A 17,288-nucleotide genomic window follows, 5' to 3' on the forward strand; every position below is an offset into this window, starting at 1 on the left:
GCACAGCACAGGCAGCAGTCCCTCATCTCTCCAGTGCTGGACTGATGCATTATTCCCATGCTTTAGTCCCTTCAAATAAATCACCTTTTCAAACATATGCTTCTTGCAGTGGTTGTAGCTAATCTTTGGACTGCTGTCCCCAGGGCTTCCATTACTATGGAAAGGACCATGCCCACCAGGAATGTTGTGTTTGCCAGTATTGATTTATGCTGCAGGACTGCTGGAAGGTGCAGTGGAGCTGGTGTAGGCTGTGCAGACAGAGCCTTCTGCACTGCAGGCTGCTTCAGTCCAACCCTGGCAGATCCCAGCCAGCTCCTCATGGGCTGGAAACTGCTGGACCAGCCAGCTGGCTGGTGTCATCAAGAAATTTTTGTTCCCCCCCCGGCATAATTTTTTTCCTCAGACTATGAAGCCAAAACTACAAAACTACTTAGATTAGTTCATTTGCTGCAGGATCTTGTTCACTTACTGGGGTTTACTCCCAGTAGAAGCTTCCTCAGTTTTGATCCAGTTAGCTAAGCTCAAGGCAAGATATTCAGGACATTTCTGAGCATTTTATGGTGTTTCCTGAGCATTTTATAGTGTTTTGTCCTGGATTTATGGAGGCTGTGCACTAATGCATTTAATGGCTTAGGGTAAGACTGTCACCATCCTGACCCAGCAATGAAGCATGGAAGTGAGCCTGGCTCATGTACCAGTGTGACACTGAGTGTTCCACTGGGGTCACAGCAGTTGAGGTTTTCTCTGTTTCAGTGTAACTTGCTACCTTATGAATTCAGAACAAGTCCACTTGGCCAGTGAGATGAAAGACACCTGGGATGTCCTTCCTCTGCAGAGACCTGTCCCTGTTTCCTTACTGTGACTGCCCCAGGACAGCATCTGCTTCTTTGACAGCCTCAAATATTTGACACCACCTGCCTTTGAAATAGACATTGTGATGAGCATCCTTACCTGATCCCCATTCAGTCTGTTCTTTTTTCTGGGAGAAGGGAGAGGCTCAGAAAGTCTTCTGCAACAAAGATTTTCTTCCCCCAGAGAGGTAAGCAGGTCTGCCAGTTCGGTGAAGCTCGTATGGCTAGGGCCAGGATCCACGCTGTGGAACTGTCACCGTTCTTCTAGGTGGCCTCACTGCCCGTGGCTGTGACTTTTGGAGCTGGTCCAGTGCTGTTTCTGGGCCAGTGTTACACCCCCACCCTTTAGATCACCACTCCATGCTGTAATCCCTGCAACCTTCTGTCTGCAGCTGGGCACTTACTGCTGAGCAGTGGCCTCGTGAGTTTTGTGAGTGACAGTTTTTGTTTTGGGTCTATCCAGTTCCCTCATCTAGAGTCCAGCAACACCTGTGAGTTTAGATTAGAAAATATGGGAGCAGGCCCAGAAAGGTGATTGAGGTCATGGACAACTGAGACCAACCCACAGGGGGTTTTGTATTAAAAAACCCCGACTTTGTAGAGCACTTTAAGTTTCAGATCCACACTGAGGCACAAAAATATGAGTAGGTTTTGTTTTTCAAGTGGTGACAATCTTCTCTTACTCCTTGCATGAACAACAGTTGCACAACTTCTCAAAACTTAGGTCAGCTCTTTAGGTTTTGGAATACTAATGGGAACAGTAACAGAGCTGCAGGCTGGGGACAGAGTGGCTGGACAGTGCCCAGGCACAAGGACCTGGTGGTTCAGGTGACAGCACCTGAACATGTGCCCAGGTGGCCAAGAAGGCCAAGGGCACCTGGCCTGTGTAGGAGAAGGGAATGCAGGTGACCTCACCCCTGATTAGTGACAGCTGTGTTAATTAACAATACAGCCTCATCCTGATGAGTCACAGCTGTATCCAATAAGGATGAGTGAGATAAAAGAGGGGTTTGGCTGCTGAGGGGAGGATCATCATGGAGGAGGAACCTTGAGGAGCCTGAAGGAGAGAAGCATGAAGCAGGATCCTGGGGAGAGAGAATCACTGGTGTGGGGTCACAGTCTGGGTCTGCAGTTAAAGCCTGTGGTTGGAAGCTGCAGTCACAAGTCTGCACACTGATCCCTGCAATCAGAGCTCAGCAGTGAGAAGGTGCAAGGTAAACCTAAAGGAGGAGTTTGCTGCAGCCAGAGTCAGGGAATGGTTGGAATCAGGCTGGCTGAGCTGTAAAGAGGAATAAACCAGGACTCTTTTCATGCTTGATAAATAAGAAGTCTGTGTCTTGGCTAATTTCTACCGTCTAATAAGAGGACTACTGCAACAGCTTGGATCAGGAATGGTGTGGCCAGCAGGAGCAGGGAGGTCATTCTTGCCTTGTACTGGGCACTGGTGAGGCCACACCTCGAGTGCTGTGTCCAGCTGTGTCCCCTCAGTTCAGGAAGGACATTGAGTGCTGTGTCCAGCTGTGTCCCCTCAGTTTAGGAAGGACATTGAGGGCTGTGTCCAGTTTGTCCCCTCAGTTTAGGAAGGACATTGAGTGCTGTGTCCAGCTGTGTCCCCTCAGTTCAGGAAGGACATTGAGTGCTGTGTCCAGCTCTGTCCCCTCAGTTTAGGTAGGACACTGAGTGCTGTGTCCAGCTGTGTCCCCTCAGTTTAGGAAGGACATTGAGTGCTGTGTCCAGCTCTGTCCCCTCAGTTCAGGAAGGACATTGAGGGCTGTGTCCAGCTGTGTCCCCTCATTTCAGGAAGGACGTGCAGACGCTTGAGCACGTCCAGAGGAGGCACCAAGGCTGTGAGGGGTTTGGAACACAAACCCTGTGAGGAACAGCTGAGGGAGCTGGGGGTGTTCAGCCTGGAGAAAAGGAGACTCAGAGGTGACCTCATCACTCTCTACAACTCCCTGAAAGGTGGCTGTAGTCAGGTGGGGTTGGCCTCTTTCTCCTGGCAGCACCTGACAGAATGAGAAGATGCAGTCTGAAGCTGCCTCAGGGGAAGTTTAGGTTATACATTAGGAGAAAGTTCTTCACAGAAAGAGTGATTGGACACTGGAACTGTCTGCTCAGGGAGGTGGTGGAGTCACTGTTCCTGGATGTGTTTAAGAAACCACTTGATGAAGCACTCAGGGCCACAGTTTAGCTGATAAAGATATGTTAGCTTATAGGTTAGACTTCATGGTCTCCAGAATCTTTTCCAACCTGGTTTCTTCTGTGATTCTGGCGGTTTTTTTTAGTCTTCACTTATGTTTTTATAAATTCTATTTTTCCATAAGTAGTGGGATTTGAATAGCATGTTCTATAGCTTCCTTGATGTCCTTTAGAGGACAATTCACAGAGGAGGAAAGTGGGAATAGCTCTATTGTTTCATTTACTGATCACTATTACAGGGAACTGGAAAATGAGAATGGGAACCTGCAATACAGCGAGAAAGTCAAAATACTAACAGAAACAACCAGCTATTATTATATTAAGTAATTGTCATTTAATCCAGCACTTGTACAGTGAATGCGAAATAAATCAGTCTTAGACATCTCATCAGTACTAGTACCTGCAAGCTGGCATTGGGGTATCCACAGAGAGAGGGTTAATGCTTAATCAAATGGTGTCACAGTAGAGAAGGTCTCTATTAATCAGTAATGAAATGGTTTATAGAACTGATTAATTGTTTTTAACCCAGTAAATTTATTTTATTTTATGGCAATGTTAGTGTATTCTTACACTAATTTACTGCAGTTCTGCCATGGTGCCATAACATTGAACAGGATTAGCAATGCTGTGTTGGGAATTAGTAAATGTATTATTGTAACTGGTTTCCATTGCTTCAGAAGGCATGTCTGCATTGCTAATTCCAGTAATTTCTAAAGGCTGTAACACAGGGAATGGAGTGCAAAGGAATCTTCTTGTGTAGATGATTTGAGCTGTTCTTCCTTTCCCAGAAAGCTCTGAGAATTCATAGATTATGAGAGAGTTCCATACAAAACCAACCTCCAAACTGCAAATCCTCAAGTGCAAGTAAGTTATGTCATTGAACAAGAGTGCTACCTTAAATACCATTTTGATAGAAACCCTTGATTGTTCTAGGATGTAAACTGGTCTTCAACATTTTATCAGCATTTAATGCAAAAATAGTTGTAGGCTTTTGTGATATGATGAATAAGTTAATCAAAAATTTCCCTTCAGTGCAAAATAGCAATTAATTTGAATTAAAACATTGCATAATAACACTTCTCACACTGATGCTTTTTGTGGTCTATTATTAGGGCATATTGAGACTGAAAGAATTAATTTTGCCTTCTTCTTTCACTGTAATGATTGTCAAAATAATTACTTACAAAATATTTTTCTATTTCATTTAACGAAAATAAGAATTGTTCTTTTTATCAAGACAAAGCAAACTTTCCTAATTTAATTTCCAGATTTTGGTTTTCAGCATACCTGCTCATTAGGCTTTAAATATATGAACTTTTAAAGTTAGAGCACCTGGTATTTATCCTTCCCAAAGTCTGGAACCAGAGCAAGGTGACAGCTCCTGGTTCATGGTTAAAGGCTGACTTTCATGGGCATTTGATTAGTCTGTGTGTGAAACTCACTTTCCTAGCTGTGAATCTGCTGGTTGAGCTAAAACTGGTCCCGAGTCACCTGTTGGTGGCTCTGGGGCCTGAGGCAGTGACCAGATATTAGTTCTGATATTTCTGAATAGAAGGGTGTAAATGCATCTCCTTCACAAACTCCTAAGAGCTGGGGACTGTTCCTTTTTATTCTAATAGAGTATGGGAATGTCTCATTTTTGTTTGGGGCTTTTGCCAATATAAGAAAGATTCATGGTGGCCAAGGTGGAAATGAACTGAAATTACTATTTAAGAAAGCAAAGCAAAAGTCCTACATTTGGGCAGAATTTATGATCCTTGACAGCTGAATTTTAAGAGACATGAAATACAGTTTTGTTTCAGCCAGCAGAGCAACATGACAGCACGTTTCAACATCTATTTTCCACACTGATTTAAGTGAAAACTGCTGATTGCCATGTTTGTTCCAAGCAGGGACATGCCACAGTTGCCTCAAATTTTCTTGCAAACAATGAATTGCTACTGATAGCACTGCTGGTGCTTCTACAGCCATTATCATACATTTAGACAAACTCATTATCAGCGTTATGGATGTTAACATGCAGTAGGAGCTATCAGCCTACCCAGGGAACAAAGGGAAACAGGTAAGCACACAAGTTATTTTTATGGAGAGTGGTTTTAAAAAGCAGTCGTGCATATTGCACTGTTTGCATGCAGGTGCTGAGCCAGTGGGATGGAGCCACATCTCAGGAGTGTATTTGCCTATATGGAATAATTGCAGATAAGAAAAAAGTAACCTCTGGAAGGAAATGGTTCATTTCAGTGTCTTATCTCTGATCAGTTCTTGCTGCTGGATTCTATCCATGTATTTAAATGTCCTTAAGTTCACCACAGAGGGTACAAATTCTCTCTTAAAAAAGTTCTTAGCTGTCACTGAGAAGGGGGTGAGCAGTGAAGGTTTTCCTGTTTGGCAGCAGCAGGGCTACATCTGTTTTAAGGCTGCCACAGGGCTCCTGTGTGTGGAGCTGCAGCTGGAGACCAGATGGGAAAGGCTTGAATTCAGGATTTGCACCTTTGTAAAGGAACATCTCTGTGGGCTGCAAGCTGTGGTCACCCAGCCTGATCTACAGAAACCATGGTTTTGTGGTGAAACTCTCAGCCAGGGGATGGGAAGCAGGGATCTATCCCCATGAGAAACTTTGCGTGTTTGGGGATGCATTTACGTAAATATGTCCTGGTTTAAACTTTCCCCTCTGTGTGAAGGTGCCTCTTTGCTTTGGGGCACACCTGAGCCATTGGTCACCTCTCTGAGTTCTTCAGCAGTTTCTGAGTTTGGTAAGAGATGTTCTTGAGAGACAACCAGCCCCAAATACCTGAAGCTGGGGAACTGATAACATTTATTCAGGTACCTGCTTCAGTTGGAGGGAAAAGAAATTTAAATTGGTTCCTTCTTTTGCTTTTGTAGCACCTCTCTTGAGGCCACTTTCTTTGGCCTCCTTGCTTTATTTAATTTAGGGGCACCTGCAGAATGCAATTAAGCAAGACACCATAAAGGGAATTCATTCATCGCTGCCTCTTGATATTTCAGAACTCCTGGCAGGCAAGTGAGGCTTCCAGACTGGAAACAGGTAACATTCTGAAAATCTCATATGACAGGGAATAAATGTGAATTTCAGGAACCAAAATGGTCAGAATAAATATGCAGCTGCATAAATGCTTCTTTGAGGGCAATTTCATAGTGCTGTACTTTCAGTTTTGCCTGGAATTTTTCTGGAATGGTTTTCAACATCAAAAGTGTAGGGAAACACATGGTTATCTCTTTCAATGAGAAGCCTCCACCCTACAAAAGGAGGCTGAGCCTTCAATAATTTGATTCTAAATAAGCATGTAATTATGGATTTCAGTATGAAACTCTTTCATAAAAGCCCCCTTTTCCCTGAGAAGGCTGCAGATCTGGGCCCTGCCATCTGTGGCTCAGTGACTGTGGGACAACCAGCATTTTCAATTAACCCCAGAGCTTTCAGCAGAACTGGCTTCTTACATTATTCCTGTTCCAGCTAGGACAAGTTTTTTCTGAGAAACTTCAATGGTTTCTCAAGTATTTCAGAAAGGGTTTCCTTGCTTTGAAAACTGTAACAAAATCTTCATTGAAGATATTTTTTCCTCTCTGGTCAGAAGCAGGAGCAGTTTCATCTGAAAAATGTAAAAGGTGCCTGTGTAAAAGAAGACAGAGTCAGTGCCATGTCATCAGGCTGCAGCTTTCAGGTATATACCCTATCTGAAATGCAGACAAAACTTTGCCTTTTTTACCCTTTGTCCTCTTCATGATGCCTTGATAGCATCACAGCCACCTTCTGGGGGTCCCTCACTGAACTCAGCCCTGCTGAGCAGGGATTTCTTGCAGTGTGCTCAAGTTAGAATTGTCCTGCACTGCTCCTGGCTTCTGCTCACTTGTATCTCACCCAAATACTTCCAGTGTTTTCCTCTTCTGAAGATGGAAATTGCCATTGGCTGTATAAATTCAACGGGAATTCCTCCCTTGACTGAAGTGTTTACAGCCTAATTGCTGGAAGAATTTGAAGGAGCAGCTCAGCTGTGTTTGGGGCAGGGGACTTCAGTGGAAATGGGGTTGAGACAATTTTACTAGATGGAGCTAGCAGCCCCCAGCAGCTCAGTGAGCAGGGAGGGGCAGTTTCAGCACTGAAACACACTGAAGGCTGGCTGCCCTGTACAGTTAGAGTGCTGAAACCAGAGAATTTTCATTGTTTTCATATTTTGTTTTCACTGAGGGACATTCACAATATTTAACATCTTTCTAGGAGGTTTCTGTTGAAGGTCATTGCTATTGTCAGTAAGCCTCTGAGTGGGGGTTTGATGAAGGCCTCTGCAGTGGGATGGAGGTGCTAGAGGAGGAAATGGGTGTAAGGAGAGACAGGAGAATACAGCTGAGGGATTAGAAGGTTTCTTGGAGTAGGCTTTGGAGGTGGGTTTAGCCTCAGGCCACCGAGCAAATGGGCTGCTGTCCTAACAGTAAGACACAGGACAACAGAGGGGACTTGAGGAATATAATCCCCAAATTTTGCTGTGGTAAAGTTTCTTCCTGTGTTTGAACCTTCAGTGGCGAGGATAAGCACACAGGTCAGTGCATCCCGAGAGATGTTCTGCAGAATGGATGCTGCTTCTCAGGCTGTTATGTGGTGCAAAACTGGGTACCCTTGCCCAGGAGAGAAGGGGGAATAGCAGGAGGGAGTGATAGAAACACCAGAACGGGATGTTCTCAGTGGCCTTCCAAAATTCGTGTTGTCACTGTGCTAAATAATGGCATGTTTTTGTGCAGTGATAAATACTGCTTTTCTGAGTGCTATGCTCCCTTCCCTGATTTATTTGTTACCAGTTACATCAATGACCCGTCTTTCATAATTAAGTTGACACACTCTTCAGTGCCCTTGGCAAGCGTTACTCAAAATAATGCAACCTAAAATAGTGTATCAGTCTCCAGGGCTGAAATCTGCCTGCTCATGCTCTCCCAGTGATGTCCTCGAGTGGTGACTGGGGGTAAAATGCTGTGGGAAGAAAAGGCAGTGTGTTGGTTGGGAATAGCTCTGCATTTCTGTGGTTGGAATTCCAGGGCATAGCTACAGTTTTGTTTCTTCTCTTCCCAGCCGAAAACTGCAGCAGATTGTTGCAGATAAAATAATGACAAGGCAGTAAAATCCCAGCCAAGTAATTGGTGAGGGATAGCTTGTCGTTAACAAATAATGTTGTAGCATATAGCTACAAACCCCCTCATGTTCAGCAGGGAGAAATAAAAAGAACACAAAAAGTAAAAGGGATCACTACTTGAGTGAGGGGAAAATGAAAGCATTCACAGACATGGCAGGGGAGAAAAGAATAGAAGGTTAAGGAAAGGAAAATAATTACATGAGAAATCTATAGAAAAATTTTGGGTTGTGTCAGATCAGTCCCATACGTATTCATGTTTCCTGAAGAAAGCCCAATCCCACACTGGCAGAAACATGAACACAGAGTTGTTCACAACAGCCCCCTGAAGAGAAAAGAGGTGTTTTTCACTGAGCTGCTGCTCTAGTACCCAAAGGAGCTGAACTCAGTTTCTGACCTCTTAAAATTTCTCAGGTCACCTTGAGCCAAGGCTCGAATCCCTCTTGTCTGAGGGTGTAATGACACATTCCTGTGCAGAAGGGGCTGTGAGCAAATTGATGGGGAGCGCTGGCTGGGAATTTTTCAGGAGCTTGCTTGCATGGCAGGAGCTGTGAGCCTTGGCTCCCCCAGTGACAGCCAGGACAGTGCTGCTCTTGGCCTTCTCCCCTGCCAGACCTATTAACTACAGAGTGATCAGCCAGGCTGCTAATTGGGGCCGGCTGTTGGGCAGTTTGGGCTGGTGACAGCCAAGGCAGCAGAGCTCACCTGAAGGCTCATTCCCAGGGAGAGAGGGGAGTTGTGTCCTGCCCTGTACCTCCCTTTTCCCTCTGGCTACTGTCCCCTGCTTTGCACTGGCCCCCCTTCACCCTGCCATGAGCCAGTTCAGTCACATACCAGAAAGTTAGTTTTATTTTTTATTCCTCTTTTTCCTGACTGCTGTTTTCTGTCATGTTAGTGCATCCAGGCAGGGCTTTGCTCTGAGCTGGAGCCAACAGAAGGCAGCAGCAGCAGGCAGCAGGAGAGACTGGGAAGGTGGGGGCATCCTTTTGGCAGCAAAGGTGATGCCTTCTCATCATGTCCTGTGGAGCCATGCTCTGCCAATCATCCAATTAAATGGTTCTACTAGGAAGGATGTGAGTGAAAGGCAGAAGAATAACACTGGGAGCCAGAGCAAAGTGAGATAAAACATTGTCCTGGAAGCAGTCCAGCTCTGTGCTATGTGAACTTCATGCTTTACAGCCCTGGCATCACCTTGGTGCGTGGATAATGAACTGCCTGCCATTTGGACAGCCCCAGATTTGGCCCACCTCAAGGAGCTAACTCTGTCAAGTCTCTACTGCCAAGGTTGTCCTATTGGCTTCCTTTAGAGGAGGAAAAAAGGGTCAGGCACAGCCAGGCAGTGATTTATGCAGCATGGCTGGGGAGGGGTTTTGTCCCTCTCTGGAGGTGCTGGAGGAGCCAGGCCATTGCCTTTGCCCAGGGGGAGGCTCCTCTCATTTAGTGCACTCCTGTGTCTAACTGGGATCACCGTCAGCTGGGCTCTCTTGCAGGGAGAGAACTGCCAAGCATGCTGGTCATCATCCCCAGCCTCTGTGAAGGCTGCAGTGCCTCCTCTGCTCCAGGGAGGACCAGGGCTCCTGCTGCAGGCAGAGTTGTTCAGGAACTTGTAATCTCTCCTGGCAGGAGTAAGCAGTGCTCCCACATGGATGAATCACACCTCAAGAGAGTGATGATGGGTCAAGTCTGGTGTAATTCCAGGGAGTGTGGGTGTCCTGGGGTGCCTGTGTCACGAATTCCAGCCTTCTGTGGGTGTCTCAGAAATCCTAAGGGCACAGACCACTCATGTGGCCCTCCCAAGGCAGCTTCAGTCTGATGGAATGAGTCATCTCCTCTCTGTGTGTTTTCAGCAGGGGCAGGGAGGGTGTTCTCTATTCTAGGGCAGGGTTCTTTTCACAGTGTTGGTCTTGTCTGTTCTGGGACATTCCTGCCCTCCTCCTTTCCTGATGTGTCCCCAAAGGGAGGATGCTGTGGGGCTGAGGATGTCTTGCTGGGAAGGGCAGGGAGTGTGAGGGTCCACAGAACATTGCCCCCCATTAGGGTCTAGTGGTGTCCACAAGTGGTGGAGTTTGGGGCAGGGCTGGATGGGTAATATTGGTCAGCAAAAGATTAAAGTTTGGGGGTTAAGTTTTATTTCTGTGCCACTTAAAATTGCAAATGTATTTTTCTGTAATGATTATCTTAAGTTAGCCCCACTGCTCCAGGGATCTCCTAATTATCTGAGTATATTTTATCTAAATCTGTTCCCAGGATGGCTGGTGCAAGGGCTCACAACAGAAAAGGTAATGAGGATGTAAATGGAGATGTGAAATATCCACATGAGAAATCCAGATGCAATTGAGTTCTCAACAGGTTGTTATTTATTCTGGCATGTGAACAATGACCTGAGCTGCTACAGGGTAAAGTTCTAAATTCTAATCTGTTACCAGAATGCTCTAAAAGCTTAGGGTTGGGATCACACACATAACTTACTGTGAGGGGGAGGTATTGCCAAATGGAAATGGGAAATAAAAGCGGGCAGGGGAGCAGGGCAGGAAATATGAGTGAAATCAGGAACTTGAAAGCAAAGCAAACCTTTGGTTACAAGACAGTGTGCTTTTGATATACCCCATGGGGAGCCATTCTTTGGGCCATGACTTGGATACCAGACAAGTTAGTTCTAACTTTTCTTTTGAGAGTGGATTTGATGATAAAATATTTTAGGATTTGAACTAGATTTAAAATTTTATTGTGTAGAAGATTTGGAACCCAACAAATAGGAAATAATTCTAGATGGTATGAGGTTTTTCATTATCAAGGCTGAAAATTATTTAGAAAACAAGACTTTCCTTCTCAGATTATTTCCCCAAAACCCAAAGAGTGAACCTGGCAAGGCTTGTTACAGGAAAACAGAAAATTACCAAGAGGCATTAGTACAGTTGATGTGAATAAATAATTCTGTTTGCATTTTGGGGATATAATATTCTTGACTGAACTATCAGAGCTTGAGATATTTGGGCCTTTCATATATATATTTGCATGTGTCACTCTGTTGTTGCAGATAAACAAGCCTGGAGTTCTTTGCATGTACAATGATGTTATTATCAGTTCTGTGATAAGACCAAATGAAAGCACTTTCTTTCTTTCCTCTTGACGCAGCTTGGCAGCCAAAACATCCTTGGGTTTAGCAAACCTGAAAATAGTTTCCTGCAATTTTGTGCAAAGGAAAAGAAGAGATGAAGGTTAAAGGATGAAATGAGCTTTCTGGTGTGAGGGGTTAGCAAAACCCCCAGGTCCAGCTGTGGAGGGAAGGATAAACAAGGGACTGGTTTATCAAGCGTTGGTAATTGCTCAAATTCACAGAATCACAGAATGAACTGGGTTGGAAAAGACCTTTAAGATTATCTAGTCCAAGCTGTGACCTAACACCTCCTCATCAACTAAACCATGGCACTGAGAGCCACATCCAGTCTTTGTTTAAACATGTCCAGGAACAGTGACTCCACCACCTCCCTGGGCAGAAAATTCCAGTGTCCAATCACTCTTTCTGTGAAGAATTTCTTTCTAATATCTAACCTAAATATCCCCTGGTGCAGCTTAAGACTGTGTCCTCTTGTTCTGTCAGTCTCTGCCTGGGAGTAGAGACTGACCCACACCTGGTTACAGCCACCTTTCAGGGAGTTGCAGAGAGTGATAAGGGCACCTCTGAGTCTCCTTTTCTCCAGGCTGGACAACCCCAGCTCCCTCAGCCCTTCCTCACAGGGTTTGTGTTCCAAGCCCCTCACCAGCCTCGCTGCCCCCTCTGGATGTGCTCAAGCGTCTGCACGTCCTTCCTGAACTGAGGGGACACAGCTGGACACAGCCCTCAATGTCCTTCCTGAACTGAGGGGACACAGCTGGACACAGCACTCAATGTCCTTCCTAAACTGAGGGGACACAGCTGGACACAGCACTCAATGTCCTTCCTGAACTGAGGGGACACAGCTGGACACAGCACTCAATGTCCTTCCTGAACTGAGGGGACACAGCTGGACACAGCACTCAATGTCCTTCCTGAACTGAGGGGACACAGCTGGACACAGCACTCAATGTCCTTCCTAAATGAGGGGACACAGCTGGACACAGCACTCAATGTCCTTCCTGAACTGAGAGGCTCAAACACTTGCAGGAAGGGATCTGGACAGACACATTCTTCTTGGAGGGTTCTGTTTGGCTTGGTACACTTTCACTAGCTATACCTTTGGATCATTTAGAGACCATTGCAGGAAAAAGAAAAAAGAAATCACCAACCAAAATCAAGGTGAATAGAACAAAAATGCCATAAGCAGGAGGAGGAACCCCTGCCTTGCACCTGAACAGCTAGTGAGAACTGGGGAAGCACCTGCTCCAGCAGAGGGAATAATCTCCACGTGCTTGCCCAAGTGCTGTGCTGCTGCAGAGTCCTTTAAGGATTCAGCTGAAATTTCCTTGCAGTGCAGTGCAGAAATCACGACCTGAAAAAGCAGCCAGAATTTTGGATTCTCAGTGCTGGACTGTTAATAGCTGTGATGGAGATCAGGATCCTCAGGATTCAGTCTGGGTGCAGATAGCTCTGAGCAACACTCTGCCAGCTTAGAAAATCAATCTGATAAGGACAGTCCCCCCACAAGAAGCCAGGTATTAGGAAGAACTTTAACAGATAAAACACATTTTTTCAGCACCTGTGTGATGCTGGCAAAGATGCAAACACCTTTGCTAATCCTCCTGCCCATACTTTGGGCTGTACAACCTCTTCCTCAGGCCCACTTACTTTTTCTCTGGCTTAGATAAAGACTGAGGTTTATGGAAAAAAAAATCTATTCATCTCCAGTGCTCAGTGAAGGGAATAACTTTCTTTGTTGTTGAGCCCATGGTGAAAATTCTGGAAATGCAAAGATCAGGTTGGATGATCAAGTTTGAAATCTTAAGCACTGAGAAGAGATCTTGGAAACAGGGAGAAGCAGATGGAGCCAGGAACAACAATACTGAAATTGAGCCGATATTGATTTCGCTGAAATGAACATCAAGTTTTATTGATCTGAGATAAATATTGACTGAAGCATCCTCATGTGTTCCCTAACCTGTGCAGTTGTTTTTTCCCTGAAACAGCTTTCTTTTTCCTTGTTCCTTCCCAGAGAATATCTTACCTCAGCTGCTCTAAACTTGTGCTGTTTTTGCAAAGCCAGCATTGTTTTCCACCTTGCTGTTGTAAACATCAGAGACAGGAAAAATGGCTGTGACTTTATAAATCAATAAAGCTCTATACCCAAACAGCTATTAACAAACTAAAAAGGTGCTTGGAAATCCAAACAACCTGTTATAAAGTAATAACAAAAGGCTCTGCAGCAGCACAGTCAAGTTCTTGGCTCCTCTTGCAGAGAAAATCTTAAAAAAAAAAAGTGAAATTGCACTTTGAGGAAATGATGATTTTTGATTTTTTTAGGGAAAAAATATTGCCTAATTTCTAATGCTGTCTAAAATATTTTATTGAACCAACCCTTTATTACTTGAATGTAAATGCCAGTTTACAAGGGCGCAGAAGCTTTGCAAGTAGTGGAGAAATGAGAATTTGGAGGGAAGGAGCAAAACAGAGAATATGGGCCAATACTTTTGAACTATAAGGGTGGGTACACGTCTATGTTAAAGGGATGAAAATTCAAACATTTCAAACCTCAAAGAGTGTTTGCAACATGTTCATCTGGGCAAGTGCAGGCTCCAGATGAGGAAAGAGGGCTCTTGCTATGGATCTTATATGTAATTTAGATTGAAATATTTAGAAATGTACAAAATTCTGAAATAGTTTTCAAGATTTTATAATGCTTGAGGTTCTGCACACTGCACTTGGAAGACTGCCCAGGTAGGCAGATGAGTGAGGATCATATGGTAACACAAATGGAAGGAGGAAGAGACAAATGGTTACAAATTCTCTCCAGGCAAGTTCTTGCCTTTTGAAATAGTAAATAATTTTGTTTCCCACTGAAAACAACTTCACATTGGAGTTGAGCAATCATGAAATGTGGAGACAGAGAGCCCCCACTGACTTTCTCCCTGTGGATCAGAGGTAGCTCTGATCCTTGTGTGTCTGAAATTGCCAGTTTGGGCAGCCAAGGAGAAAACCCAAGTGGAATTTAAACCTACATTATGATAACTTAGAGAGATTTCACAGTGACCAAATTCTGAAATTGCTTATCAGTTAATTTCACCCTGAGGAAGTGAAGACAAATGGCCCAGAGGGAAAGGAGTGGGTCACAGCAGGCTGCCTTCAGCAGATTACCAAGGGCAGAATGAGTTTGGGTTCATTGGCTCTTTCAGATTGAAGGAGAAGTTTTGAGTAGAAAGTCCAGAACCACTCGAATGTGGGGTAGAAGTGCCTGCCACCAAGAGAAATCAATCAGTGGGTTTGGAAAGAGGCCAAGTGGAAGGGCCCAGTGGGGTGCTGGAGCAGCTCTGTCCATCAGGAAATAGGGAATAGGGTGTGTTTTTAATGGCTAAGCAGCTATCTGTACAGAGCTTTTCAGAAACAGCTTTTTGAAAACCTGTGATTGCTTGGGAAGAAACATTGTGACAAATAAACATCCTGCTTTTGAATCTTATGTCAGATTTCCTTCATCAGAACTCCCCCAACTACCAATTGCTGTCTTTCAGCACTGTAATCTCCCCTGATGTGAAAACACCACAACAATTTTATTTTAATATCATTTTGTCAGAAATGTTTTCTGTGTTTGTGGGGGAAAAGATCTGCCTTGCTGTATTGTTCCAGAGAGTGTCCAGTGTGTTCCCGTGTTCACCATGTGCACTTTTTCTGGTATAATTATTGTGATGATGCACAGCTCTGTGTGTTGTGGAAAAGGTTGATCAGAGAATGCTATTCAAGCAAAGAGAAGGAATCCCATTTCAAACTCACTGACATTTTCCAGGCAGTTTTTCTGTGTGATTGGCATATTTAATATCCCCAGATATAGCATTGGCCTTGGAAATGAGAGGCCTGCATTAACAGAATTGACCTAACAAACCAGGGACTGGGGAGGCATTCAGGCTGGCAGCAAATGTGGAGAAAGAGCTACAGTTTTACAGGAATTACAGCATCCTAAGACCATAACATTCCTGAAACAAACAGGATCCTTAAGCGTGGTCACACTGTGATGAGCTGGGAATCATTCCCATTACCTTCTCCTTGAAATTCCTTTGCCTGAGGTAGGATGGGATGAGTTCTGTGCATCTTGCAGAACTGAACCAACATTTTTCTTATCACCAGGTACTTTTACTGTGTTTTCCCATTAGATTTCATAACAATAGAACTGAAGGACAAGTTTTTATTCCTCTCAAAATTTTCCAGATTCTTGGAGCTTCCCAAGCTTCTAAAAATCTTGAAGATTTTCTCCCTCTCCTCTCAGTGTTCACTTAGAATTCCACCTGCTGAAAATGTAGAAGGCAATGCTAGCAGACAGTGCTGAGCTGCTGCAGCTCCTCTCCAAGGGTGTAGGATCAGGCCAGGCCAATCTCAAAGTCACTGCCAGTGAGGAGCTGCAGATGTTTTTCTTTCTGCTCACTGAAAGATGTGTGGTGATTTCTCGATGCCCTAATTGCAGGCAGGGTTCCTCTCCTTGCAGAAAGCTCTGTGTGTTTACAATTGCCTTGAGATGGGGACACTTGAGTTGAAGCCCACCTGGCACAGGACCTGTGGGGACTCTGGGATGAGGTGCACACAATCATCATTTTATTTCCTTATTTTTCCTTACTGGGTATTTTTTCTGTTCTCCAGCTTTCCATTTCCTGTGGAGACAAACAGAGGTTTTCACCCAAGGTGGTGTTCCAGTCAACTGGAGAGAAAGACTGCAGGAACAGACTGGACGCTCAGGTGATCCCCAAAATTATAGGATTAATCTTCACTCATGATGGCTGTGTACACGCAGTGCTCAGAAAATGTAAGGGCTCCCAGCAAATTTATATCACAGCTGTTTATTTTATTGTGTTTGTTCTTCAGCTGTCTGAAGCTGCATTGTTTTAACAGAGGCATGGCTTTTCCTGCAGGTTCCTGCTTCTTCCTTGCAGCACATTTCTGGACAGGAAAAGGACAAAAGGAAAAAGTTTTATGGAGGAACGTGTGACTGAACAAATTGACAGCCCAGGAAAGCAGCAATAAGATGGGAGTAGATGTGGATCTCAAGGAAAGACAGAATATTGTGAGTAGATTATTATGGAGACTATGACAAATTTCTCAGCAAGTCAGTAGACATTTGTAAGTTGTTAACTAGTGATTAAATAATTATTTTAAAGCAGAAGGTAAATTGAGTTGGTTTCTTTGCAAAGAAGATATGAAGAATTTAGAAGATGAAATACTTTTAAATGAGGCATTAAAGCCACAACACTGATTCCGCCCATCACCTTGGGATCTTGGGTATTAGATTCTGCCTTTCTTTCACAAACTGCTGCGTTGTGTCAGATGCAATTTTGGCTTTCTTTTGATGTAGGACACCACAGATGCTTTGAATACACAGTCATAAATAGAACATGGAAGTAATGGAAGGACTAATTTGCAACTTGATATTGCAAGGGAATACCTCGTGATATACTGACCCTGTTAGTAAGTGATATGAAATTTGACTCATGAAAATTGCTGTGTAAATCCATAGAGAAAATGAAAATCAAATCTGACTTTGAAAGTTTGAAACAACACATTTATTTCTCACTTCCTCCTGTCATTATTCACAATCTCATACTATCCTGAGACCAGAAAAAAAACCTCGGAAAGAGAGGAGTTCTTCCCTAATTCTGGTTCTCCAGGACAACAGGAATCTTTCAAAGAAATCCTCTTCCCATGAGAATTTGAATACAATTTGCAGCCCTTCAAAGAGTGAGGTATTTTGAAAAAGGATTCAGTTAGAACCTGGACAGGCAGGTAGCCTTCTGCTTGGCAGCTCACTTGTGACTGATCTCTGCAAAGCTGCAGCAGTACAGATGCAATAAGATTTATTTCAGGAAATGTACCTGTTTGTATTTATTCAGGCTCTTTAGGAGATCCCAGTAAATCAGGTAAGGATATTAGTGGAAGGAAAGGACCTTGTGGCTGCACAGCATACTCTAAGTTCTAGCATGTTTTATTGAC

At 44.2% G+C, this 17,288-nt stretch overlaps 1 long non-coding RNA gene across 1 annotated transcript in view; it reads left to right on the forward strand.

Annotated features, from left to right (window-relative positions):
* LOC134555134 (uncharacterized) overlaps positions 1 to 16,456 on the forward strand; it is a 269,397-nt gene extending 252,941 nt beyond the window's left edge. The window contains exons 6-7 of the long non-coding RNA XR_010081373.1: positions 15,945 to 16,107; positions 16,214 to 16,456. This is a non-coding gene — a long non-coding RNA (uncharacterized LOC134555134). The remainder of the gene's footprint in view (positions 1 to 15,944; positions 16,108 to 16,213) is intronic.
* Positions 16,457 to 17,288: the final 832 nt, after the last annotated feature.

Source organism: Prinia subflava, chromosome 9, assembly GCF_021018805.1.
Source record: "Prinia subflava isolate CZ2003 ecotype Zambia chromosome 9, Cam_Psub_1.2, whole genome shotgun sequence".
Taxonomy (NCBI): domain Eukaryota; kingdom Metazoa; phylum Chordata; class Aves; order Passeriformes; family Cisticolidae; genus Prinia; species Prinia subflava.